The sequence below is a fragment of the Corvus brachyrhynchos genome, unplaced genomic scaffold (assembly GCF_000691975.1).
Source record: "Corvus brachyrhynchos isolate BGI_N302 unplaced genomic scaffold, ASM69197v1 scaffold266, whole genome shotgun sequence".
Taxonomy (NCBI): Eukaryota; Metazoa; Chordata; class Aves; order Passeriformes; family Corvidae; genus Corvus; species Corvus brachyrhynchos.
The window spans coordinates 2,473,605-2,486,241 of record NW_008238633.1 but is presented as its reverse complement, the minus strand read 5'-3'; the positions used below and the strand labels follow the sequence as shown (position 1 = coordinate 2,486,241).

Sequence of the window (12,637 nt, the reverse complement as noted above, 5' to 3'; positions counted from 1 at the left end):
ACTCTGCTGGTGAGGTTTGGGAGCATCAGGGAGCAAACAATGCCTTGGATATTGACGTCAAATAGCTGGATAAGGTTTAGAAGTGATGGAAAAAGGGAGCTTCCTTCAGTTCTACAGGAAAGGACGCTGCTCCAAGTTCTCTGTGAAGGGAACAGTGTGGAATGGGACAAGAGGTGGAAATGAGGAATGCTAGAGGTGGCACAGGAGTGTGTGTGGTGCATGTGAGGGACTGTTCAGCTGTGCTGCAGAGAGCACATTTGTTCCAGAAAGTTACTTGAGAATGTTGTGCTTTTTAGCAGGAAGCAGGGAATGTTCAGATATGAGCGAGTATTCCGATTTTTCTATGTAAATTTGACCTCTGGCTTTCTGAAGGCCAATGGAGCAGGACTTTGCAAGGCCCAGGAGGCACATTAGCAGTGAGCAGCATCCAAATGACATTTCAAACACTAAATACAGCAACTCCCTCTCCTCTTCTATCCCATCTGTCATTGTTCTGTCTGTCTGGCTAATTTACTGGAGTCTTGTCATATGACAGTTTATTTCTCCTCATCACAGACTTATGTCATGTATCTAAGATTTCCAGTTTGGCTGCAGGGAGGAATATTGCTGCAGTGCAACTCTCCACTTGTCTGAGAGATAAGCTACCAAAATCTCATTGTGCTTTCCTAGAGCAGTGTGGGAGTACCCCAGAGCAGTTCTTGACCCTGTGCCTTATCATTAAAAGCCACAAATCATCTGCCTTCATGATTTGAGAACTGAGAGTCCGTGTTGTAGTAGAGGATCAGTGTTATTAATCCTGCACCTGTCCTGATAAAATGTTGTTCTTTGATGGTCATTGCACATGAGCTCCTAATTTACTTTTGTTGCCTTTCCTTATTTCTTCATTGCTGTTGTTATTTCATCTCTGTTTCTTGTACATCTTTCCTGCTTGGCTTCATAAAATGAGATTCACAAGGGGCTGGAATGATCCTTCCAGCCTGGGAGAGCGTGGCCAGGGTGGGAGCTGGCTGGGGAGAAGGAGTTGTTTGTGCTGCGTTATCCACTTGGTAGATAATGCAACAGATGCTGCTCCTCCTTGCCTGGAGATCTTTCCAAATCCAGCAAGAAACAGGGACAAGGCAGCACTTCTGAGCAGAGCTAATGGGTGAATAACTACATTCAGAACTGGAAATTCATAATCCAGGGGATTTCCCACACCACAGAACACGAGCTCCTAGTCCAGCCTGTAGTCACCCCTGGCTGTGCTATCCCAGCACGGAGAGGGCGTCTAGGGATGTGTCTCTGCCTCCCAGTATGGCTCTTGCTCCCCTTTTTCCATCACTCCATTTCCCAGCAGCAAGGGGGGTGTGGAATTGCCATCCCACTGTCCCGAGAAGGAGCTAATCCTCTCTCTCCCACTGTGGTGTGTTTGACAAGTGTGAAGTGGAAGCAGGGGAGAGCAGGAGCAGAGTTTCAGCAATGCCTGTTCTGGAGCCTTTTATCAGCGACGTGGGGTTTCCTCTGCTGAGAGAGCCCCCTTTCCCTCCCCCAGGCTGCTGAAACGTGACTGTCTGTGGGAGTCTTCTCATGCTGAGCACCGGTGCTGCTCTCAGAGCTGCTTTTTGGGCTTGTCTTTGCCAGGGTTTCTGAGGCAGCCTCTGATCTCTCAGATAGGTCGAGTTTGCCGATGGAAGCTCTGCCTGGGAGTGTTCAAAGTGTGTCTGGCAGTGGCCTTTGAGTCGTAAATAATGAACATTTCCCAGGATAAAGTTTGGAGAAAGTGGGTGGAGGTGAATTTTTTGGCTGGGAGGAGGAGTGTGTGTGGTTTTTTTCTTTGCCTTCTCTGCTTTTTCAGAGCACTGCGCTGCCTAACTGGAAGATATAATGGCTGTATGAATTGCTATTTAATCAGGGATGCTAATTAAGTCTTAGCTCTTTAATGCTTTCATGGGAGAGCTGTATATGATTTGCAGTGGCTGGAATTGCAGTTGCAGGCAATTAAGCTGCTCTTGGCTTTGTAGGACCTGAAAGTGCAATTTTCTGAGGGATATTCAGCACTTGGAGAGATCCTGTCACCTTTAACATTTCCCTTGGTCTGAGGGTAGGAGATGTTTGGAAAAGGAAATACTCTCAAGCAGTGAGGCAATGAAACAATACAATTTTGGATTTTAAGTAGCTTTTTTTTCAGTGCATAATGACAGTAGTACATCCACTTTTATGGCACAGTTAATATAATTGAAGGTTAAATATAAAGCCCATCCCAAAAAGGAAATCTCACTTGTTTTTTTTCAGCATTGCTTGTTTTATATTGCAATTGAGAAAGGTTCTGAGCTGGGGCTATCTGCTGCCTTATCAGATGGCACCAAAGAGTTCCCACTTCTGGATCTGAGCAATCTTTTCCAAACGAGTGGGTCCCACCAGCAAGTGAGTGGAGAAATTTAAGGAGTGGGGCAAAAAGTGTGGAATACTTGTCAGGCTTATGTAGAGCAATCAAAACCAACCCAGGAGCTAAATTTTCAACTGAGAGCAAGCACGTCTATTTGGGATTAAGAACAGGCTGGGATTTTTAGGGTTTGAGGAGTTTTAAACCCCCAAACATTATATCTTGGTAGCTGATATCAGTGATACCGTGTTGTGGTCACCACAATTTTGATCCTCTAGGAGCTGTTTCAGTAATCATGTCCTAGCCTGTCATCCAATAGTATGCCACTTCTGCATGGCAAAAGGGACAGAAGGGAGAAGAAAAATGAAGAAAAATATTCATATTTCTCTTTTTTGATCTGAATGCTTCTTGGAAAGGCAGTCTGCCCTTAAGAGAAGGGTAATTCAGAGAGATTTCAGGTACTTGAGGCCGGAGAAACAGAGCACAAAATGGACTTTTTAGGTTGAAAGTGTGGTCCATAATCACAGCTCCTGGGATGAGAGGGGTGTTTCGCTTTGCCTTTGGCAGAGTCCCCTCAGCAGCCACTCCTCAGCAGGGAAGATGGAAATGCAAAGGTGAGGAATGGGAACAATGATGTCCTCACCAACAATGTCACATCTCCCTGAGCAAAGGTTGGTCTTTGCCCACTCCCTGCAGGCTGGGCAGGTTCCCTTTCCCTTGGCTCAGTGTGCTGCTGCACTGCTCTGTCATTTCTCAGCCCCAGTGCACCACTGAATCATTTTACACCACAGCCCTGCGACGATAAACTGGCAAATACTGATCGAGGGAACCGGTCCCACAGACTGTGGCCGTGCAAATGGGGCTGAAACTCCCCGTGCCAGTGTAGCCAAGCAAATCCCCGAGCTCAGCAAGTCAGCTGGGGCACTGGAAATGCTCCAGTGGGTGAGCTGATGAGCTTATTCAACAGGGCTGTGTGTGGCAGCTGAGCTGGCGTTTTCCGAGCCTTTTTAACTGCCTGCCTGCTGGAATGCTCTGCTTGGGGCTGATTTTGGGACACGTGGGATCTTTCCACTAGCACTCTGGGCTTTCTTTGTGAAGAATTTGAAGCACTACCATCCTGCCTTCGGTCTGCCCTGAAGTATTTTCAATACATACCTCAAATAAATGGTAGAAAGGCAGAAATGGTGATTGACACAGCTGATAACCAAAGGAGGCTCTTTCTGCTTTGCATTTGAGACCCGTTCCAGAGCTGGGATTAGCTGTGTCCTTCCAGGTTCATTCTCTGCAAAGCATTTCCTACACACTGATTTGATTTTTTGCTTATTTCTAGCCTGCCCCTCTTTTGACAAACTCCACAGGCGTGTAGAAGTTGTTCATGGCCCAGGTAGTCAGCCTTCAGGAGCTAAAACCTCCCCGAGGATCTGGATACCAAATTGCTACTGAAGGGCTCATACCAAAACGTGGGAATTGGTGAAACAAATCCTTTGGATGCTGCAAACTGCACTCTGATTTTGAGAGGGGAAGAGGACAGGCATTATGAGAGCTATTCTTAAATTCATGGTGACCTTTGGAAGCTTGAATGATCCCCACCGCAGGAGCTTTGTGTGGGGAGAGGCTGCACTTGAAGGTGTTTGCAGCCACCTGATCCTCCAGAGCCTGCTGGGTGATGTGGAAAACTTTGTGCTTCCTGAAGAGGAGCTGGTTCCCATTCCAGGTTCCTGTTCCAGCTCAATCAGTTCCTGTTAGATGGCTGTGGCCATTCCACCTTTCTTTTTGCACCTTTGCTGTAAAACAGACAAATGTTCCTCTATTGATTTTTGCCCTCTGGGAGCTGCTCTGTGTAACGCCCTGGCAGGAAGGAATCGCTGCTGCCGAGAGAACTCGCAGGCATCATGTGAGATCAATACCTCCCTCATTTGTTCCAATGTGAAAACACATGTTTTCCTAAGATCTGTTCCATGTATTTACCCGGAAATCCACTCTTTTTTGGAAAGGTTGTCTGGGCAGCCCTGAGATGCTGATGGAAGTCGAATGCATCGATCCCAAGGAGCCCCTGTGGTGGGACAAGGTGACATCCATGAAGGGGAAAGCATGGAGTAGAACATGTACTATGGTGTGGCAGCAAAGGAACAGTTGCTAATCCATCCTAAATGACCCTGGATGCCTGCTGATGGATAACTTTCCTCACCTATTATCCAAAAGCAGCACATTTTCCTGATTGCCCAAAAAAATACAGCCGTCCCCATTTTGAGGCTGCTTTCTCAGATAAATAAAGGAAGGTTTTTATTGCATCTGTGAGGGCCTCAGGGCACTCCTCTCGCATCTCCACTGGAGAAACTCTGGCACGATAATCTAATTTGGACTCCCTGAGATTAAGGGTCATTTGCAATACTTGAATGGCAGGAGTGTGCTCCGTGGTGGATTTGTACATTCCCTTTTCCAGTGAGGACCCTCTCTGCCAGCTCAGGGTCACGGGCAGATTTTACAGGTGGCCAGAGGTAGGATTGCCAGATGTGCTTCAGGAAATGGAATTTTTCCTGATAGACTTCATTATCAGCTACAGACCTGGCCCAAAGCCATGTCAGTAGAGAGAACTGAGTGTTGCTGTTGGGTCAAATTGGGTTTTTTGTTTATTTTCATACAAATGTCCTTTAATCTGAGCTGGAATATAGGGAACTTGAGGAATTTTAAAGAGAAACACTAAGAAATGTGGCTTCTTGAGTGAATCTGAAGCACTGATTGATAAGTAGAGGGTTTATTGCTCTTCCTGTTGTGTGGCCTTAACCCCAAAGTGGGTCCAGCTGGAGTTCTTGGAGGAGCCCAGCTGTGGGGGAAGGTTTGATCTGTGCTTTTATTACTGCTAATTTCATTAATAAGAGAGCTGCTGTCCAGGAAGAGACTGAATTCCTGAACCAGAAACATGCTCAGGCTTTAAATGCTTCAATTGCAAAGTGGTTTTGTTTACTCTGAGAATGTATTCCCCACCAAAGCTGCTGTTTCAGATATTTTAATGTTGGTTTTATATGTGCTCACAGTCATTAGTCTGCAAATGATGATTGAATTAGCAAATTAGATTCCTTCACCCTTGGCAAGTGCCACGAACCTTGCAATTGGAAGGCTGTGGAAGTCTGAGGGGGAGAAAAAGCAGTTCCCAAAAAACAGGGGTGGGGGAGAAAGCACCAAACCAAATTATCTGCTGCAGCAAATAAGGTTTTATCTGATGTAACTAAATGCATATAACTGGGTTGGGCTTTTTTTTCTGTAGAGTCAAATGAGATTAAAGTGGTGTCGGTATGAATGTTCAAATCCTCAAGTGTGGATCTGGAAAAATGTTTCCTGATATGCTCTGTCAGAGCAGGCAGATGAAATTAAAGCTGTCAGTCCTGCAGACTGCTGCAGACTCATCCATTTTGAGAGCAAGGCAAGCAGTGTGTGTGCACTCTTACCTGATAGGAAAACACATTTTTCCTCCTTAAACTTCTTGCTGATGAACTGTGTGCCTTTGGAAAAAAGGCAAGCTCAACCTAATCTCCTCCAGGGGAAAAAAAATCATACCTCCCATGTGTCATATTTTTGCTCAAGTGGTTTATTTTTCAAACAAATGGTGTGGGGGGAAGGTAACTCTGTCCTTCGCCTCCTCAAGGAAGGTGTTGTCCTCCTAAGGCTTCCTACTGAAAAATATGCCCGAGAGATCATGGAAAATGTGTTTTGTAGTGGCTGAGAGTAAAGAATTCAATTTCTGCCTTTGAATGAGCAGTGGTCCCCTCAGAACAGGGATGGTCAATGGGCTCAAACAGGATTTAACACTTCCCTTGGGACAGGACCTGCCGTGTCACCAGCAGGGTGAACCTCTGCTGTCTCTCAGAACATTTGTCTGGCCCTTGTCAGGAATATACCTGGTGCTGAACTTCCCCTGTTTTGTCTGGGACCTGCAGGTTTTCTCCTCCTGCTTGCTGGTCTGGGCTCCTGATTGATTTTCCCAGTGAGTTCTGGTCCAGTGTGGCCTCAGCATCACTGCCAGAGGAGTTCCAGAACTCCAAGCACTGCTTCTGGGGCACAGGCTGAGGGGAAAATTGTCCCAGCTGTTGACAGTGGCTCCCAGGTTGCAGAACTAACCTTTGCTTCCAGATTGTCTTGAGTTCTCCTTGAAGCCTTGACGTTCACCAGATGGTGCCTTAACTTTCTGTTTGATAAAAGCAGCAGGCTTTGAGTCATGACAGAAGCCAGCATTTGGTGCTGTGTGCCTCCATGACCCTTTCAGCTGGTTGGCAGTTCTGAGCAATGTCACTGCTGGTACGTGGATATCTGCTGGTAAGTTTGTTGAAAATAAAAAAAAAAACCCACAAAGCAATTCCTTCATGAGGCAGGGAATTGTTAATCTGTGTTTATATTGCAGCGAGTAAAGTGGATATTTTGTCTTATATTAGAAATGACTGACTTGTGTGAGAGCCAGACATTTGTAATGGTCCCAAGCAAGGGACCATTAGTTGGCACTCAAGGGATGCCTGAGGAGATTGTTCCATATATTTATTTTGACCAAAGCAGCAAAACTTTGAAGCTTCTTTACTTCTTTGAAGCTACAGACAGGTCAGACCAAAATTCTAGTGATGGTTTTCAGTGCGTGCCCTCCACACTGGAAATCCGTGTAGGATACTTCAATACATTCAAAATAAACCTATTTAAACCACCACAGTAGTCAGAAGGTAAAAACCACGCAGGTGCACTTTTAACCTCCCAAATAAAATGCCACACCACAGATATGACTGCCCTGGAGCAAAGGATCCCTCCAGGAAGGGATCCCAAGTCCCCTCACCCAGGGCCTGACAGGTCCAGGGAAAGGTGCACGAGCAGGGGCTGCATCCAGAGCCTCTCACCTGACAAATCCAAATCTGAGCCCCAGAGCCAAGCAAAGACTTCCTGCCGTGAGGGTGTGAGAATTCAGGAGAAGGTTTGCATCTCTGAAAGGCCAATTAGTTACAGGAAGTTGATCTGAGGTGCTGCTGAGTTGTTGTTATGGGAATTAGGGCTGGGATTCACAGCTCCAAAATCCCCCCAAATGCATTTGTGTTCCGTTCAGAGTGATGCCAAGGTTTTAGAACAGACTGACCCCAATGCTTGTCTTCAAGGGAGGCTGGAAATCCTTTGGGACAGGCGTGAAGCCTTGCCCTGCTGGTATTGCCATGCAATTGAGCCATCAGCCAAAACCAGCAAGGACTGGTTTTCATGCATTGACCACTTGCAAAATGCTCGAATTTATCTTAAGCTTTTTATTTTTATTATTTTTATGTTTCCTTTTTTTTTCAACTGAAAAGAAAACAAATTGTTCTATTTATCTCCTACCTTCAGAGTGAGTGCCCTGATTGTTTGTCCTTATCACTTCAAGCCAGAAAGTTTTATAGATTTGCAAAGCACCTCGATATTGCAGCTTCAAATTCCTGATTTGGCAGGAGGGGTGGGGGGAAAAGAATTCGTTGTTTCCATTTAAACTGCTTTTAGTTCAGACTGAAATCCCATTTAAACTTGAAGGTTTGGATTGAAATTTGAGGATCAAAGAAAACAGAACAGATAGAAAATGTGGCTTTAGCTTGGAGCTATATCTGAAAAGGGTAACCTCAGATTCAGGTCTTTTCTTCTCTATACTGCACCCCCTCCAAAATGGGCTGATTTTTCCAGTTTCTCCTGCCAAGAGTCTTAACTGCATTAACATGTGCATGTGCCTGAAGCCTTTTTTTATTTGCTTTGCTCTATATGATAGCTGCATGTAAGAATCACCAATGTAAAGTCTTCTCTTATTCAGAAGGGAGGGCTATTTAAATGAAGCCACGAGCTAAAACGTAGAGGCAGCCCCAAAATTAGAATCCTTTGGATTAGCAGTGTTGGCAGCTGCTGTTGTCAGTCGAGAGGCTTTGTAAACCAGGAAACAGCATCTGCCAGAGCTTCCTCCTCTCCACCAGGCTTGGGGAAGTGCAGGCCTTGTGTTGGGCTAAAATTGGCAAAGGAGTTTTGTGGGAGTTGTGGGGGGAAGAAAAAAGAATTGCAACAAAATGATAGAAACTGAAAGAAGCTCATCTTGCACAAAGGTGGCACAGCCAGCCTCTAAAAAAGGGGATAATTTAGCTCTCTGTCAAAATGTGTTTCTAGCCCTCACTCTGATGCTCGGAGCTCTGTGGAGCCTGCCTGGTGGGTGGGTCTGGCAGCTTCAGACCACGGTCCCCTCTGGATGTCACCCAAAGTGACTTGCCCAGTCACACAGAAAAAATCTGATCTCAAATGTGCCAAGATGTCATCCCATGAAAATAACTCAGCCCTGGAACTTTCAGGCAGCATTTTCAGGTTTATGAGGAACTCAAATATCCCCAAAATCAGAAGCACTCACTGGAGGTGGCAGGAGGAGCACAGGGGTGACATCCAGAACAAAAATGCTTTATTTTTGTGGCCCAAATTCTGTTGGTTTTATTAATACTTTTGAAGCTTTACTTGAGTTTTAATTGATCTTCAAAGCTCTAATTTTTCTTCATCACCACTTTACAGAAATTGTTTTTCTAGTCCTTGTGGCTTCCTACTTAAGCATGAAATTGATTCTTGGGTCATATTTTTAAGGCTAATAAAGAGAAGTGTTAAAACTTTGTTTCCCTCTCTCCACCCCACCCACTGCAGTGGTGAAGGTGCACCTTTTCAAGCATTAAGAATCAACATCCTTTTCCAATTAGAGATCCATTTTAAGACAGTATCTGGTCTAAATTTGGCCTGATTGGGCACTGGGAGTTACACAGGAATTTAGAGGCTGAGGAACACCGAGTATCTGGTGAAAATCTGGGTGTTTAGGTCAAATTCTGTACATTTTGGCCTTGCAGTCTTGGTCAAATCAGTGTTGGCTGCTGCTCCTCTTCAGCACTGGGCTCTTGTAGTGGTGCAATGTGGGGAATGACACAAAACAGGTGCCATTCACAGGCTGCTGATCAACAGTCAGTGTTTGCTTTAAATATGAGAAACTCAGGCTGGAATGATGCTCTTTCTGCTGCATTCCAACATGTGGTTCTACCTACTCTTACCCAAAACAATAACACCTCCAAAAAATGACACAGTGACAGATGGGAGCTGCCTCCAGTCCTCAAACAAACCCACATCCCAGGGGGCTGGAGCAGCATGTACAGAAGGCAGGCAGAGGGTTTGATATCATGTTTTCACATCATGTTTTCACCAAAGGAAGTGTTTTACTTTGGGGATGTGGCAGCTCCAAATAATTTAGGCAATGTTTTGGTTTTCATAGGCTTCCAACACCACTGGTGACCCTGATGTGCTGAGTGCCCAGGCCTGGCTCTGGCAGATTTGGGCTCTGGTCTGGCAGAGCAGCTTCAGGGCAGCAGGAGCACCTTCTCCATCTCCTTTCCCTCATGAAACACCTCCTGCCAGCAATTTTGGCTATGGCATCCCAGGGCATTCTCTTCTCAGCTTAGAGATTGGTAAAAATTAAATAACAAACACCACCCCCAATTACTTACGCTGAGGTTTATTTTCTTCCCCAGTGACCGTGATCCTTGCTGGAGCTTTTGTGTGCTTTTATTTGCCTTTATTTGCTTCCACGAGGCAAAAAGTCTTTCATACTTAGTCATTTGTACATGCTGGAGATGAAAAGAGGCTGTTAGGAGAGTGTAGCAGCATTATTATTGAAGGTTAAGGGATTGCACTGGCACGCAAAGAAACTCTGCTCTAAATTCTGCTCCAGCCTCCTGCTTGGGCAAATTACTTTGCCTTTCTGAGTACTTGCTGCTCCCTTTTTCTGTCCTGGCTTCCTGCATTGGTGTGTCTCCAAGGTCGGGCTTTGTGCAGCTCCCTGGGCCAGCAGAGGCTCAATGCCCCTAAGGCAGGAAGTCAGAACTGCCCAACTCCTGCCCACAGCAGCTCCCCGGGGCTGCTCCGGCCACGGCACGGACCGGGGGGCAGCTGTTCCACAAACGCCAAAAAAAGGGGCTAAACAGCAGGAAAAAGGGCTGGGTGGGCTGTTTATCACCCTCATCTCCTCCCAGGCAAGGGGGTGGGAGAAGGGGAGCGAATCTTGGGGTTGGTGGTACCTGTGAGTTGGCACCTTTGATGTCTGCAGTGCAGCGCAGGACAGTAAATCCACTGCTCCTCTGACCTCGTGTCTGGCTTGTTTCTGTGGCCAAGGTGGACCAGGAATGTTGGGTTATTTCCTGGGTGTCAGGTGGGATGGATGATAGAACCCGTTGTAGCATCAACCCCGATGCCGCCAGCTCTGACCTTTTTGAGCCTCTCCGTGTTCCCCAGCTGTTGCATTTCCTCCCCTTCCAACCAGTGTGCACTCTCAGGGAAGGCCTTGGGGTCTGCACAGCAACAATTAACACCGATCAGGGCTAAAGAATGGCACCCAACTAATGTAAAAACAATGGGCAAACCCATTTTTATGCAGCAGTAACTTGTGCTATCAACCTGCTCCATCAAACTTCAGATGGATGGGAGTACAACCAAGAGTCCAAATAAATATGGGAATGCTGTCCTTGCTTTGCTAAAGCACATCTTATTTACTGTGTGGGAGCTAGAAGTGAGTGTGTGCTTGCAGTAGATGGTGATTATTATCTTTTATTATATTTAGTATTTTTACTATATTTACTTATTTATTGTATTTATTTATTTATTATATTTATTATATTTAATCAGCCTAGGAGGTCAAATTAGAAATTGTGGCAAAGACCTTATTGCAAAGAAATACAACAGTGCAAAGAGCAAAGGAAACACTGCTCCAGAAGGTGGGAATCACCAAAGCAGGCAGGTACCCCAGAGCCATTTGGTTCTTCTGTAAATTGCTGGAAATCCGTCTGGTTTGGCCCAAAATGTTGTGATGGGTAAATATAAAGTAGTAGGAGAAGATTGTGCTAATGTGAGTTGAGGAAAAATCCACCCACAATAGTTTATGGGTGCCCCCAGCCTTGTTGGAGCTACTGGCATTGATTGGGAAGTGGTGGCAATCAGTATGAAAGCTTTGCAAGGGACTGGTTACCTGTTAATTTTGATATGATTCCATGATGAGTGGAAAAAGCTTCTCTCTCCTTGCATCTCCCTCCAACATCCATTGTCTGGTTTAAACAAAAATCTTACAGGGTTCAGAAGGGAATATCATTACATGGTTTTGAGAAAATGTTGTAGATTTTGCAATGGGCCTCAAGCAGACTCCCAGGGTTGTCAGGATAATTTTGCACTTGTGGTATAAGTGTGTTTTGCTGTATCCTGACCCTTATGTTAGCAGGAAGAACAAAATCCATTGTCTTTCAGAAATAACCTTGCTCTGGGCTTCGTGGCCAGCACTTTTCATGATTTTGCATCTTGCATTTCTGTTTTGTTTCTCTTTTTGTTAATTTTACTGGGGTTTTTTTCAGACTGATTGCAGAATCCCGTAAAACTGCACAGGTATACATTGGCTAGTCAATTCTTCAGAAATATGAAACTCTGGTTTCTGAGGATTAAGTGATTAATATTTATTTAAGGAACTGACCAGAATATGTCCTTGATGGCAACACTGTATAAGAGACAAGCTCTCACTGCAGGTTAGAGCTTTGTCTCTTTGCACCAAGAGGGAATTTCATACCAGGAGAGCTACAGAAAGCAGTTGTGAATCTCATCACTGAACTGAAGCTGGACTTGGGGAGTAGATACCTGTTCTTTGGGCTCTAAATTACACAGGTATCTCCTCAGGAATACCAACATGTGAGCAGTTCTGGTCACGTTTTGTGGCTTTTGGTTTTCATCTTTATTTCTGGAGTGCTGAGTTATCCTTGCATGTGAAGATTGGAAAACTACAAAGCAGCTGCTTTTCCTTCCTGGTGGTGGTGGGCTTGTTTCCAAGCCATGGTTAAATATGGCATCCTTATCATTTCTTTGGGTTCTTGTGGCAATTTGTGCATCTCAAGAGAGACAGATAAGTGCTATAAGAAGGCTGGTACACTTTAGGGAGAGGCAAGACAGGCTATTTTTAGGAAACTATTGTCTTTCTTCCCTTCATATGCAGACTCTGCTGTGTAGCTCAAGAGGAAATTTGTTTCCTTAGAGGCAGCTAGAACTGGGAGCAAGCAGATGAGTTTTCATGGCATGTCTTAGGGCCTGAAGGAAAACTGCCTGGCAGGAAGCGCCCTGGGGGTGCTGGGGACAGTGGCTGGACATGAGCCAGGGGTGCCCAGGGGGGCAAGAGGCCAACGGCCCCTGGGCTGTGCCAGCCATGGTGAGGCCACAGGAGCAGGGCAGGGATTGTCCCCCGTGCTGGCA

At 45.6% G+C, this 12,637-nt stretch overlaps 1 protein-coding gene across 1 annotated transcript in view; it reads left to right on the top strand.

Moving 5' to 3' along the window:
• Positions 1 to 12,637, top strand: part of SLC6A1 (solute carrier family 6 member 1) — a 42,128-nt gene that overhangs the window by 2,881 nt on the left and 26,610 nt on the right. The window lies entirely within an intron of this gene.